Source organism: Garra rufa, chromosome 5, assembly GCF_049309525.1.
Source record: "Garra rufa chromosome 5, GarRuf1.0, whole genome shotgun sequence".
Lineage (NCBI taxonomy): Eukaryota > Metazoa > Chordata > Actinopteri > Cypriniformes > Cyprinidae > Garra > Garra rufa.
Genome location: NC_133365.1, coordinates 10,631,007 through 10,645,164, shown reverse-complemented (window position 1 = coordinate 10,645,164; position 14,158 = coordinate 10,631,007).

Sequence of the window (14,158 nt, the reverse complement as noted above, 5' to 3'; positions counted from 1 at the left end):
TCTTTGACTAGGGATAGGAATGAGCAGTTATATATTTATACTTTAATACGGCTCAGTGGCAATTAATGATGTTTGAGGTGATAAAACGGAGAAATATATTTTAGGTTATATATCTAGTTTAAAACACATGCTGCAAGAAAATGCCAGATTTGTAGTCGTGTTTGTCATTTTGGAACAAGTTTATATCAGTATAGCTCCAGAAAAATGTATTTGATGTCAAGTGGTGTAACCACGATGAAGTATAAAGTGCGAACTACTTTTCTTTCATATCGCACGTGATTGTACAGATTTTTACAAACAAGCTTTCACATATTTTCCAAGGTGATTTACAAATATATCATACATTTTTAAGTTAATATCAAACGGTTTGGGTACTCCATTTGACCTCTAAAAAAAGGTACAAAAATATAAGGTCATATAGCCTATACATATTTTTTGTAGACTTGATGACCTTGACATACAGTCTTGAGGTTCTGTTTTATGATTTTTTATTTTTTTTTTTGTCTCATGACAAAAATGGTCTGTTGCTTTTTGGTTACACCGTTAGGAGTTTGATTTTTGAGTACAAATGTTATATAGCAAAATCTCTTCACTGATTATTTTTATGGTTAATAAATGATTTTGTGATTTTTGTGAATAAATATAATACGAATGTTTTATATATATTTTAAACCCCACATAAATCTAAATTACTTGTAATAGCCTACTGCAAACATGTTTATCATGAGAGGTGTGTTCAAGTCTTTTTATAGGCTCTATGTATTTCTGAATAAATTAATCAGAGAAAAGAGCGTCACGATTAAACGATTAAAAATACGCGCGTTTTACGCACAGCTGGGTGGACAAGCAAATCATTTATGACTGAAAAAGAAGCGATTATCGAAGCTGTCCATCAAGAATGTTTAAAGGTCCTCAGGTAGCGCTGTAGTTTTGGTGGTTTTGCTCTCACAGACAGTTGCATTATTGTTGAAGGTTATCCGCCCTAATTCTTTCTGGGACAAGCAGGCAACAAAACTTAAAATGTACAACTGTAAAAGTTCATGCTGAAAAGTGGACCGTCAGGATGAAGACTGGCTTTAAAATTAAATGTATTCATACATATCCAGTGCTGACAAAAAGCTGTTAAATCTTATAAAAAGTGGTATATTTTCTAATAAATAAATACAAAATTCTTTCAGTCAGAACACAGTATTAATGTTTCTTTTAAAGAACTTAATTTCTGTTTCAGTTTGAGGACATGTGTAGTGAGCGATAATGCAATGTAATAATTTCAGTGACAATGCATTATCACTGTAGTGATCATCTTTGATTAATTTTAATGTGGGAATGTTGTCATTTTTAAAATTAATAGCAGGTAGAATTGATTCCGCATGAGGCTTTCAGGAATGAGTTACAGGATGAAAAGTAGGGAGTTTGTACTCTTTGCTAATAGGCACAATGCCAAATGGTGTGTTACATGGATTCATTTAATGAAGCACATGTTAATGACAACACAGAGTTAAACAAAATGTATTATTTAAATGAGTAGTATGTTACAGTTTCATTAGGACCTTTGAAAGCCTCTCTCATTTTTTCCCCTTATTATCCCTCTATTAATCAAACAATAGTGGTGTCCAGGCCAGTTGTTTCAGTACAGCTACCTGCTGAGTGAAAAGCAGCACTACACATTTACTGCTTGAAGGACAGCACAGTGGGAATTTTATGTTCTTTTTAAAATGTCTGAAACATATGAATTTCAGTCATCTACACACAATTTGTGTTATTGATAGTTATATGTGACCCTGGACCACAAAACCAGCCGTAAGTTGCATATTTGTAGCAATCCATTGTGTGAGTTAAAATTATCAATTTTTCTTTTATGCCAAAAATCATTAGGATATTAAGTAAAGATCATGTTCCATGAAGATATTTTTTTAAATGTCCTGCCGTAAATATATCAAAACTTTGCACCCTATTCCTATTCCCAGTCCTGTTCCTAATTCCAGATTTTCAAATAGTATCTCAGCCAAATGTCCTATCCTAAACCATACATCAATGATAAGCTTATTTATATGACTGGTTTTGTGGTCCAGCGTCACATATGTGAGATTACCTGCAACATGCCAGTACAAAACCTGGACAGAAAGTATGCGGTTTTATGTATACATATTTTTCAAGATATATTAAATACTCACATAAATAGTGTTTAAATTAGAGGACAAGGCTCATGTATGCATCATATTCATGAATTTGCATGATCCAAGAGCATTTGTAGATTTTGCTCACAGCATCTTAGGTTACCTTTAAGATGTGATGGCAGCCTTCAGTAATTTGCAAGGAATGTGTCCTGAAAACATTACGATCTTAATCACTAGATAAATGACTGAGACACGGAGGTCTGTGATGACTGTTTCACTTGCTGCACAACATGGATTGATCACGTTAATGTAAACAGTGCAGAACTGTTTACCTCCCAAATTGTAAAGGCCATTTGTTTGTGTTGGACCCTCCGGTAACTGCAGTGAGGTAATACCCCAGATGAGTATAAACACTGATGATCCTGATTGATTCATCAATGATCCTGGCTTTTAACAACTTTGTAGTATCGTGCAGGATTTTCTCTCTTGGGGAGGAGTCATTTGTTATTGTTTTGGCGCAAGCGATCATTATCTGTGAATTAAGCTTTTGAGTAACAGGGGAGGACATGAGTTTTCAGGTACTGCCATGAATGACGGCGTCTGGACAGTGTTGGGACTGTTTGACCCACCTAAAGATTACTACTCAATAATTTTGTCTGTTGGCTGATGGTTGTTAGGCTTTGGCCATAATGCTGTACTATCATTATGGAGTCTCCTCCTTAATAGATGATGCTTTTAGAAGCTATATCAAACGTACAGTAAACGTAACTGCAAAAGGTTTTTATAAGCCAAAATTACATGAATTGTATGATTTGCAATGATTTATTGTATAATGTGGAAGTTAATATGTGCAAAAAGGAAAAATACTTTAAAATGCATTTGGGCTAGTATTTACATTTAAAGCATAAACATTTATTTCAGGGTTTCTGCAGGTCTTAAAAAAGGTCTTAATTGTCATTTCCACATATTAAGGCCTTAAGAATGTTTTGAATTCTGTATTTCATGGGATCACATGTTGCATGCACAGCAAAAAAAAAAGTTTTTATTTCTTAGTATTTCGTCGTTTCCAGTATGAATATATAAACACTTGAGATGCTAAAAGATATGAAGTCTTGTTTTCTGAGAAACTGGAGAAAATTCTGTGAGTTTATGCTTAAAACAAAACTAAACAAAAATGTCAATGGGGTGTGAAAACTTGTTTTCCCTTTGAAGTAAGTCAAGTTAAGTTCTGAGCCCATCAGCAGATATTTGTTCTTGTTAAACTACTTCATTTTGAAAAATATCTCAATTTGTTTTCCTTTAATTGTCTTGTCTTGGTCTTACACAGGTCTGAAGAAAACTTAAGAAAACCTGCAGAAACTGATCTAAAATAGTGAGCTGTTTCCTCATTTTCCCTTACGTGTGATTGGTGTTATTTTACAAGCCCTTTTACAGCCGCTGATTTGAGAATCACAGATATTTATTTTTAAGTCACGATGCGACAAGGGAATTTCCATTTGCTTGAGGGTGTTTCTCTGATGATTTGTGTAGATTTCACTACTGAAATAACAATCAAGTTGTGTATGTGTTGTGACCCCTGAACCACTTTCTCAACCTTAGTCCTTTGCAAACGTGCCCACAGTCATCTGAAACATTCCACCGCAGCAAGGCGGAACAGGAGAGAAGGTTTTTGCTCTCATTTTAGAGGTTTCCTCAAACCAGAGACCCATTTTTTGGAGCTGTACTCTAAGGGTCAAAGATTCTCACCCTATTCCCTCCTCCCATTCCTGAGAGTTGGAGCGTGAGGCGACGTGAAAGTGGCCACGCATTTCAAACACGTCTTTTCAAAACAGCCCACGGATCAGCCAAGCATTTAATCTGTAATAGATCTAAACATTTGCTTTGGACAAAGTAGTCCCCCATTCATTTGTGAGAAAGCCAGCGCTGTGTTTTTGCAAAGTGTCCGAGGGCATTTGGTGAGGAACAAAGAAGCACCTGTTCACTTGTTACAGACAGAGCTGCCTGTCAGTGAGCGGTGAAATCTCTGACGATTGCTGTCAGTGTACAGCCATCAGTACTTACTGACAGATTTGGCAAGATAAAAACGAACAGGGTAAACCCTGCCTCCCCCTTGACAGACACCCCAGTCAGAGGTAAATAAAAGGTTATCAATGTGCTTTTAAAAAGTGTCAGTGAGTGTCATCTGTAAAATTTGCCTTTATGTGTGATCTCTAACTGCAGCATCTCGTTATGGATAATTAAACGCATCAGTCACATTTCTAATAGTTGTGTAATATTTTAATTACAGAGGCTGTTCAATGAGTTGGTTTAATTGCAATGTATATTTCTTATGCACAGTACAAAACAAGCCATTTTACAAAATGAAAAAAAGATGTATATATTTATTAATAAGCCAAGATGACCCCCAACCTTATTTTATTTCTTTAAAATATATGTGAAATAAATGCTTAGACATTTTAAACATGGTACTTGTGTTACTTTACATTACTTATGATTGTAAAATGTAATATTTTAACTTATTCAGAGTGTCGAAGAGTGTCCATAAACAAGATATTGTGTGTATTTTTGCAGACACATAATTTGTCCTTTTTGTCAAAAATACATGTCATGACATTTTAATAGGACATTTTAACAAAAATATTTTTTTTTAATACACTTGAAAAATGCTGGGTTTAAAAACACCCATTTCTGGGTTATTTGGCAACCCAGCGCTGGGTTATTTTAGCCCATTAATCTATTTGCTGGGTACATGGTGATGGGTCAGTCAACCTTTTTCAGTTTTTCATTTTAAAAATGCACTCTAAAATTACACTACAAACCAGTGTGTTTATAATTAAGATAATACATTAAAATAATATGGTAAGACACATCAATTTGCAATATCAAGCAGCAAAACGAGGTGTTTTGTACAGCTAAAAATAGCTGGATGCAGATGAATAGTCAGATCCATAAAATATACAAATGGCTGCATTTGTATAAAAAAAGGTGGGTACAGTATGTTTTATTCAATGTCAAGTCAGTCTTTTACAATCAAAAAATCTTCAAAAAACATTCAGTAAATGTTTTAGGACATGATGGGAGCAGCAAGAGCAGCCAGTGGGAATTTTTGGTAAGGAAACTGCTCAGGGGCGCCGCTCGCAATTTTGGGCCCTATGACAAAATATGAGGTTGGGCCCCCCCTACCACACAAAAGCAGATCTCTGGGGCCCCCTAAAAGGCGTGGGCCCTTAGAATTGTCCTAACTTACCCCCCCCCCCCCCCCTCCCCTTAACGGCGCCCCTGAAACTGCTATTAGTAGGCTATTCCAGTTCATTAAAATGCCCCTATTATGAATTTTTGAAAATCACCTTTCATGCAGTAAGTGAGTGAAAACATCCTGCAAAGTTTAAAATCTAAAATTGCAGTGTGTATAAAGTTATTGTCTCTTAAAAGAAAGAGTCGATTCAGAATCATTTAAACAAATCATTTTTAAAACGAATCCCAGGCTGTTTCATATTGACGTATTGCCTGCCCACTTGTTGCATGCACAGACCAGGGAAAACTTGAACCCACCAACCCCCCGTTTCTGCGTTGGGTTAATTCATATACCATGGCTATTTGGGTGTTTAATGTAATAGTGATGGTCGTTCTGTTTCTGACATATGCTGCGCAATAGACCAATCACTACAGACTGGGTCATCTGACTAATCACTGCAGATTAGCATCATGCAAAGGAGGAAATTAATCATTGAGCAAATCCTTTGGGAGTAGTTGACATTGAGCAAATAAGGTAAAATAAATATAAGACAATGAAAGTGTTTTTGACCTTGCATGCATATGTCAACCTGTTGTTGGGGACTCCCAAAACCAAAATATGAACCTTTCATAATAGGGGCACTTTAAATGACTTATCCATGACTCATCTTATATTCATGTTTGAAAAGTTACATCAAATACAGTTTTACCTCGTGCCATTTTGTTTGTCAGACATTATACGTTTCAACCCGTCAAACGTCTAATGCTGCGTTCACACCAAACGCGAATATGCGTCTGGCGCGAGTGATTTCAATGTTAAGTCAATGGTAAGACGCGTTTACGCGCGTCTGGAGTTCTTGCGGCGCGAATTGGCGTTTAGCGCGGCGCGGTAGACGCGAATTCGCCTCATTCGCGCGTCTAGTTCGCGCGAATGGCGCGAATTGAGCGTCTGGCGCGTTACGCGCGATACGCGCGAATTGTGCTTTTTGTGCATCATGCGTTTGACGCGAATTCGCGTCTGCCGCCCGAGTTGAAAAATCTGAACTTCTGCGTCAATTCGCGCCGCGTTAACCAATCAGGAGCCTGCTTGATGCTGTGGCGGCAGGCCCGCCCGGAGTCACTCATTCAAATATGAAACATGAATACTAAATGCCTAGTGCGGTTCTAATGCACAAAAGCAAGTGTTTTATCACATATATGACACATATTCATTTTGTATTGAATGCTATTTAATCCATATCTAAATCTTAATTATATGAAACATATAGAACAATAATAACTATAATAGTGTGTATACTTTAGTGTGTCTGGACAGTGTTGTGTGAGGAAAATAAAGAAATCACAGGACAGGTTAAATACTTTTGGAGGCTGGCTCCATTTATCATCAAAACAAAAATAAATAACAGATTTTACAGTAATAACCTGAACAAAAAAATGGCACAGACCTATAGAATTATTATACATCAAAAGAGGAATGACATAAACGAGTAGTTCACTTTTAAAATGAAAGTTCTGTCATCATATACTGCTCCAACGCACAGAGGGAAGTTCCGCCGCTCCTGAAATCCCCTCGCTCCGATGCGGGAAAGCAGGTCATCGAACTGGGCGCGGGACCGGCGGAAGTACCGCTGAAAGCGGCCGTCATCCAGGCGCAGCTCCTGGAGCAAGTGATGAAACTCGCCGAACTGGGTTCGCCTCCGAAGGGTCTGGTGGACCCAAATACGGCGACGATGATCCGTGCGCGGCTGTTCTGCTCTCCAGAGCAAATACAGAGCGGTGACTCTCTCGATAAATGACCGAACAACAACAGAATCTTGTAAAAAAGATGGCCGCCAACGGGGTTTGAAACTTTCGCCTCTGACGCGCGTGCCGCGCGTAAATTTCGCTTCAAACTTTTGTTTTTACGCGCGTCGATTTCGCTCTTGACGCGCGAATGAACACAAAGTGGTCACGCGAATAACTAGACGCGGCAGGCGCGAATTTAGACGCATATTCGCGTTTGGTGTGAACGCAGCATAATGGTGCGTTCACACCGGACGCGACTTGCGCGGAAAAAACGCGCTATTCGCGCGTAGTTGAACGCTTGAACATTTGAGTTTACTCGCGTCATTCGCGCGTGACATTTTCTTCACAACAGACGCGTCAAGGGAGGGGCTTCTGCCACTCGTCAGCGGGAAAGTAGTTGTAAAATAGGTGAATGAGCTCAATTTGCCAGCTTTAGCTTGCTTGTAGTCTCAATATGTATGTATATGTAGGTTAAATTGAGTAAAGAGCGTTTTTTAAAACTAACCAGATTGTCCGACCTCTTCACTCACTTTATTCCTAGCAAGATCCCTTTTATTCCTGTTTCTACAAAAGTCCAAAGATGTATCGTACAGCTCCGAGGAACCACAGACAGCAACGGTGATTTTGTCCGCCATTGTTGTTTCGGATTTCTGCCTCCGTCACTACTAGAGCAAGCTCCTGATTGGTTACCGCGGCGCGGAATTCCGCCGAAGTTCAGATTTTTGAACTCGCGCGAATGGCGCGGCAATCGCTTGAAACGCTCAATGCGCGCCGCAGGATGGCTATTCGTGTCTTTGCATTGACTTAACATGTAAATCACTCGCGCTTGCCGCTTCATTCGCGTCCGGTGTGAACGCACCTTAACAATGGCGCACTAGATCAATAGCGCTCTTATTGTAGTCAGTGGAGCACACGGAAACATATATGTTACATATAACGGCGAAGTCGTGTCGTGTTTTAGACCTGGTCGCGCATTCGTTTGGCGGGAGGTGAAACTTCTCATAGTGTTTCAGTGTAGATCTGGTGAATGCTGAGTTTGTAGAAGGCTAGCGTTCCAGGCAGATATTACCTGTGACATACATTTAAACAAAAAAGGAAAAAATGTATGGCTACAGATTCTATTTATAGTTTAATAATTTGGTAAGAATACAATGTAATACATACCTTAGTTTAATTCAGAAAGTTTCCTGTCAGTCAAGTTTTCTCTCAGGACAACACAAAATGACCATTGACAAATCAAGTTTTAATGGTTTGGCACAGACTACCCATCATCGGGTTACATGGACCCAGTGCTGGGTAGGTATGTGAGGGGGTTCATCATTTTTGACCCTGGACCACAAAACCAGTCACAAGGGTATTTTTAATTGAAAGCTGAATATATAAGCTTTCCATTGATGTATGATTTGTTAGGATACAACAATATTTTGCAGAGTTACAACTATTTGAAAATCTGGAATCTGAGGGTGCAAAAAAATCTAAATATTGAGAAAATCTCCTTTAAAGTTGTCCAAATGAAGTTCTTAGAAATGCATATTAATCAAAAATTTAGTTTTGATATTTATGGTAGAAAATTTACAAAATATCTTCATGGAGCATGGTCTTTACTTAATTTCCTAATGATTTTTGGCATTAAAAAAAATCGATCATTTTGACCCATACAATGTATTTTTGGCTATTGCTACAAATATACCCAAGCTACTTAAGACTGGTTTTGTGGTCCAGGGTCACATTTGTATAGACAGTTAAAATGACCCAGCAGTTGAGTTACAGAAAAACTACACAGCACCTGGAATAAAAAATATTAAATATAACCCAATAAAATGACCCAACATGCTGAACCCAGCATTTGGTTTAAAAAAAAAAAAAAACGTCTCGGGTTACTAACGTAACCTTAGTTCCCTGAGGGAACGAGACGCCGCGTCATGGAACGCTATGGGGAACGCCATTGGCGGGCCGCACTCTGAATCATGTCTACAACCAATGAACGACGGGGGTGACGTCACAGGCGCGGTGACGTCACCGACCAGGAAGTATAAAGCACGTGCGTTTGAAGCCGGCGGCAGCTCAAAGGAATGAAGCGAGCGCCGCAGGGTGCGGGAATTATGGTCCGAGACGCGGCGTCTCGTTCCCTCAGGGAACTAAGGTTACGTTAGTAACCCGAGACGTTCCCTTCCGGGAACTCGAGCCGCGTCATGGAACGCTATGGGGAACGAGACTACCAACGCTCCCATGATTACCAAACCCTGCGTAGTGTCTGTGCAACCAGGGTAAAAAGAGCCTTTGTCTAGCATTACGCGGACAAGGAGGCCCTGTAGTCCTCGGCCCTCGGGCACACGAGGAGAGGTAGTCTAAGTCCTTTGTCTGGGAAATAGCCAGAACAAGAGGGACCGAATGACCACTGTCTAGCACTCGGCGGACAGATGGTATACGGTAGTCCTCGGTCCAAGAGGACAACGCACTCGACCTCAAGAGTGCTCCCCGGGCACCCGGGGAATGGGGTTCTACCTCTGTCTGGCCTCGGCCAGAGCGAGAGGTGCTCCTCGGCTCACACGAGGAGTCTTAGTCCTTTGTCTGGGAGTAGCCAGAGCAAGAGGGACTGCAACGACCACTGTCTAGCACTCGGCGGACAGATGGTGTTAGGTAGTCCTCGGTCCGCAGACCCACGAGGACAGTGCACTCGACCCCAAGAGTGCTCCTCGGCCCGCAGGCGCACGAGGAATGGAGGTCTTCCTCTGTCTGGTCGCCGGCCAGAACGAGAGGTACTCCGCGGCCCTCAGGCACACGCAGAGTCTTAGTCCTTTGTCTGGGAGTTAGCCAGAACAAGAGGGACCGAATGACCACTGTCTAGCACTCGGCGGACAGATGGTGTAAGGCAGTCCTCGGTCCGCAGACCCACGAGGACGGTGAACTTGACCTCAAGGCTCCTCGGCCCTCGGGCACACGAGGAGAGGGTGATCCTTTGTCTGGGGGTACAGCCAGAACAAGAGGGATCCAAGGCTCGGCCTGGAGCTCCGCCAGGACGCGAGGGAATAGGCCATTGTCTAGCATTCCGCGGACAAGAGGGCACTGCAATCCCCGGCCCTCGGGCACACGGGGAAGACAGTAGGGGCCTCTGCGTGGTAGCCAACCAGCGCGTGAGGCACTCCTCGGCCTTATTCTAAGGCAGACGAGGAGTCTTAGTCCTTGGTCTGGGATGAGGCCAGAATACCAGAGGGACCGAACTACACTCGGTCTGATAGCACACTGCGTCAGAACACGAGGACAATTAAGCCATTGTCTAGCATTCCGCGGACAAGAGGGCTGTACAGTTCTCGGCCTCCAGGCACGCAAGAGAACCGTGGACCCCTTGCCTGGTTCGCCAGCCAGTGCAAGAGGCACCCCTCGGCCCTCGGGCACACGAGGAGTCTTAGTCCTTTGTCTGGGGTTTAGCCAGAACAAGAGGGACCGGATGCCACTGTCTAGCACTCAGCGGACAGCTGTTGAAGGCAGTCCTCGGCCCGCAGGCACACGAGGAATCTTAGTCCTCTGTCTGGGAGTACGCCCAGAACGAGAGGGAGTAAGACTGGGTCTGATGGCAGCATCAGGGCATGAGAGTAAGGGCTTTTGTCTAGCTTTCCGCGGACAAAAGGTAACATTGCAGATCTCTTTAGTGGCGAAGTGACTTCTCTTCTCTCCGTAGAAAGAAGGCGCCTTGCGAAGTCTCCTCCTGGCTAGGGAGGTGGCTGACTCTCTAGGCCTAGCGCACTAGGCCGAGAGCACAGCTGAGCCTGGAGCGGCTCTGAGGTCAAGTTCGTAATACCTGACGAATGTCAGGGGCGTGGACCAACCCGCAGCATTGCAGATGTCCTGGATGGGGACACCTGCCGTCAGAGCTCTCGAGGCACTCAGACCTCGAGTAGAGTGAGCCTTGAGTCCCAAGGGAGAGGGGAGATCAGAGGACTCATAAGCAGTAGATATGGCATCGATGATCCATCTACTAATAGTAGGCTTTGAAGCCGGGCTCCCCCTCTTAGGGGGGCCGTAACAGACAAACAGTTGCTCTGTTTTACGCCACGTGGCAGCTCTGTGGACGTATGCGTCTAAGGCTCTGACTGGGCACATGCAGTTCAACTTCCTGTGATTCTGCTCCACGTATGGAGGAGGATAAAACGCCTGCAGCGTTACGGGCTGTGGTGCTAGGGAGGGGACCTTCGGGACGTACCCGACCCTGGGATACAGAAAGGCCTTGGCCATCCCTGGGGCAAACTCTAAGTGAGACGGGGCCACTGAAAGGGCCTGCAGGTCCCCAACTCTCTTAAGAGAGGTGAAGGCTATCAGAAGCGCTGTCTTAAGGGTAAGTATGCGATCTGTAGTTTCTTCTATGGGCTCGAATGGAGGCGCACATAGGGCTTCTAGGACCACAGCCAGGTCCCACGTGGGGACCCTGGGTGTCACTCGAGGCCTCAACCTGAGCGCACCGCGGAGGAATCGTATGACCAGGGGCTCTCTGCCTACTGAGAGGCCACCTAGAGGGGCGTGGTAGGCACTTATAGCCGCCACGTAAACCTTCAAGGTGGAATGAGCTAGCCCAGCGGATAAGCGAGACTGTAGGAACTCCAGAACTGTACCAACCGGGCAGTTGACTGGGTCTAGGTGGCGCTCGCGGCACCATCTCGCGAATAAGTTCCACTTGAGGCCATACAGTTTCCTCGTAGAGGGAGCTCTGGATTGGAGAAGGGTCTCAACAACCTCAGTTGAGAGACCCGCTCCTATGAGTTGTGCCCCCTCAGGGGCCACACCCATAACCTCCATTTCTCTGGGTGGGGGTGGCATATTGCGCCCCCAGCCTGAGACAGGAGGTCCCTCCTGACGGGAATCTCCCATGGAGAGCCGTCGAGGAGAGATATCAGGTCCGAGAACCACACTCGGGCCGGCCAGTACGGGGCTACTAGTAACAGCCGTACTTGAAACCGGCGGACCCGTTCCAGAACTCCCGGGAGCAGAGCGATCGGGGGAAAGGCGTACAGACGAAGCCTCGGCCACGTCTGTACCATGGCATCCAGCCCCAGTGGAGCTGGAGGAACTAGAGAGTACCAGAGGGGACATTGCGATGTCTCTTGAGTCGCGAAAAGGTCCACCTGTGCCTGGCCAAACACTCTCCAGATCTGCTTCACCGCCTCTGGGTGAAGCATCCATTCCCCGGGCCTCGGCCCCTGCCTCGACAGGACGTCTGCTCCCACATTCAAACGTCCAGGAATGTGGACTGCTCTCAGGGAGAGGAGTTTTCCTTGAGACCACAGGAGCATCCGGTACGCCAGCTTGAATAAGGGGCGTGAGCGGACACCTCCTTGATGGTTTATATAATAAACTACCGCGGTGCTGTCTGTACGGACCAGCACGTGACGGTTTCTTAGGTCTGGTAGAAAACTCCTGAGGGCCTGGAACACAGCCAACATCTCTAGGCAGTTTATGTGCCATGAGAGGTGGTGAGGGCTCCACAGGCCTTGGGCTGAGCGGCCACTCATGACCGCTCCCCATCCGGTAAGGGACGCATCTGTCGCTAGCGTGACGCGGCGGCAGGGTGCCCCTAGAACCGGACCCTGAGAGAGAAACCAAGGTTTCTTCCACATGGCCAAGGCACGTAGGCAGCGCCGCGTGACCTTGATCTTGCGGAATGGGTTTCCCCTCGGGGAAAACCCCTTGGTTTTGAGCCACCACTGCAGTGGTCTCATATGCAGCAGTCCAAAAGGTATCACGTTGGATGCGGCTGCCATAAGACCTAACAGTACTTGGAACTGTTTGACAGTGAGTGACTGGCCTAGCTTGACCGCATTTACTGCAGTAAGTATGGAATCGATCCGAGCAGGTGACAATTGTGCCCGCATCGTGGATGAATCCCACACCACGCCTAGATAAGTAGTCCTCTGTAATGGAGAGAGGACGCTCTTCTTGGCGTTGAGTCTCAACCCCAGCTTTTGTATGTGAGCGAGAACAGCACCTCGATGCTGAACCGCTAACTGTTCCGAACTGGCCAGAATAAGCCAGTCGTCTATGTAGTTGAGTATGCGGATGCCCTGGAGTCGCAGTGGAGCCAGCGCAGCATCCACACACTTCGTGAAAGTCCGGGGTGAGAGAGCTAGGCCGAAAGGAAGTACTCTGTATTGGTACGCTTTGCCCCTGAAAGCGAACCTGAGAAACTTCCTGTGTTGAAGAAGGATGGAGACGTGAAAGTAAGCGTCTTTTAGATCTATCGTGACAAACCAGTCCTCGGACTGGATTTGTGACACGATCTGCCTGACAGTGAGCATTTTGAACTTCAGTTTTCTGACTGAGCGATTTAGCAGTCTGAGATCTAAGATGGGCCGAAGCCCCCCATCCTTCTTCGGAACAATGAAGTAACGGCTGTAGAACCCGGATTCCCTGTCTTGAGGAGGGACCACCTCGATGGCCTCCTTCCTCAGAAGAGTATCTACCTCTTGTTCCATTACCAGACCCTGCTCGGGGCTTACTAAAGTTGGAAATACCCCGCTGAAGGGCGGCGGCTTGCCGCCGAACTGAATAGCGTAACCCTTCTCTACAGTACGCAGGACCCACGTTGTAACATTTGGCAGTAGCTTCCACGCTGCCAGAAAGTTTACTAAGGGTACCAGCCTCTCGAGGCTGGTGTCTGGATTTCTCTGAGGAACTAATTCGGAAGCCTGTAGCAGAGAACTGGCAGGGAGTTCCTGAACTAGCTCCTCTGTAGACCCCCGCGGGGGCTGCGAACTCTCCAGGGCCGCTACGTTTCGAGGCGGAACAGCTAGAGAATGTTCGCGGGAGAGCGCCGCGCCCTGTAACACTGGCAGGGTTAGCTGACTCATCTCCTGAGGGCCACGAGGGGGTTTGAAACCCGCACCTGAGGGTACGGTGCAAACCTGCTCGTGAGGGGCTGCCCTCAACGGCCCTGAACCACAACCGTCAGGGCCGTTTGGCCGAAGACCTCTTAGATTGAAGGACGACCCTCAGGTCGGGCTTCTTCTTCGAGGCCTTCGGCTTAGAGCGTT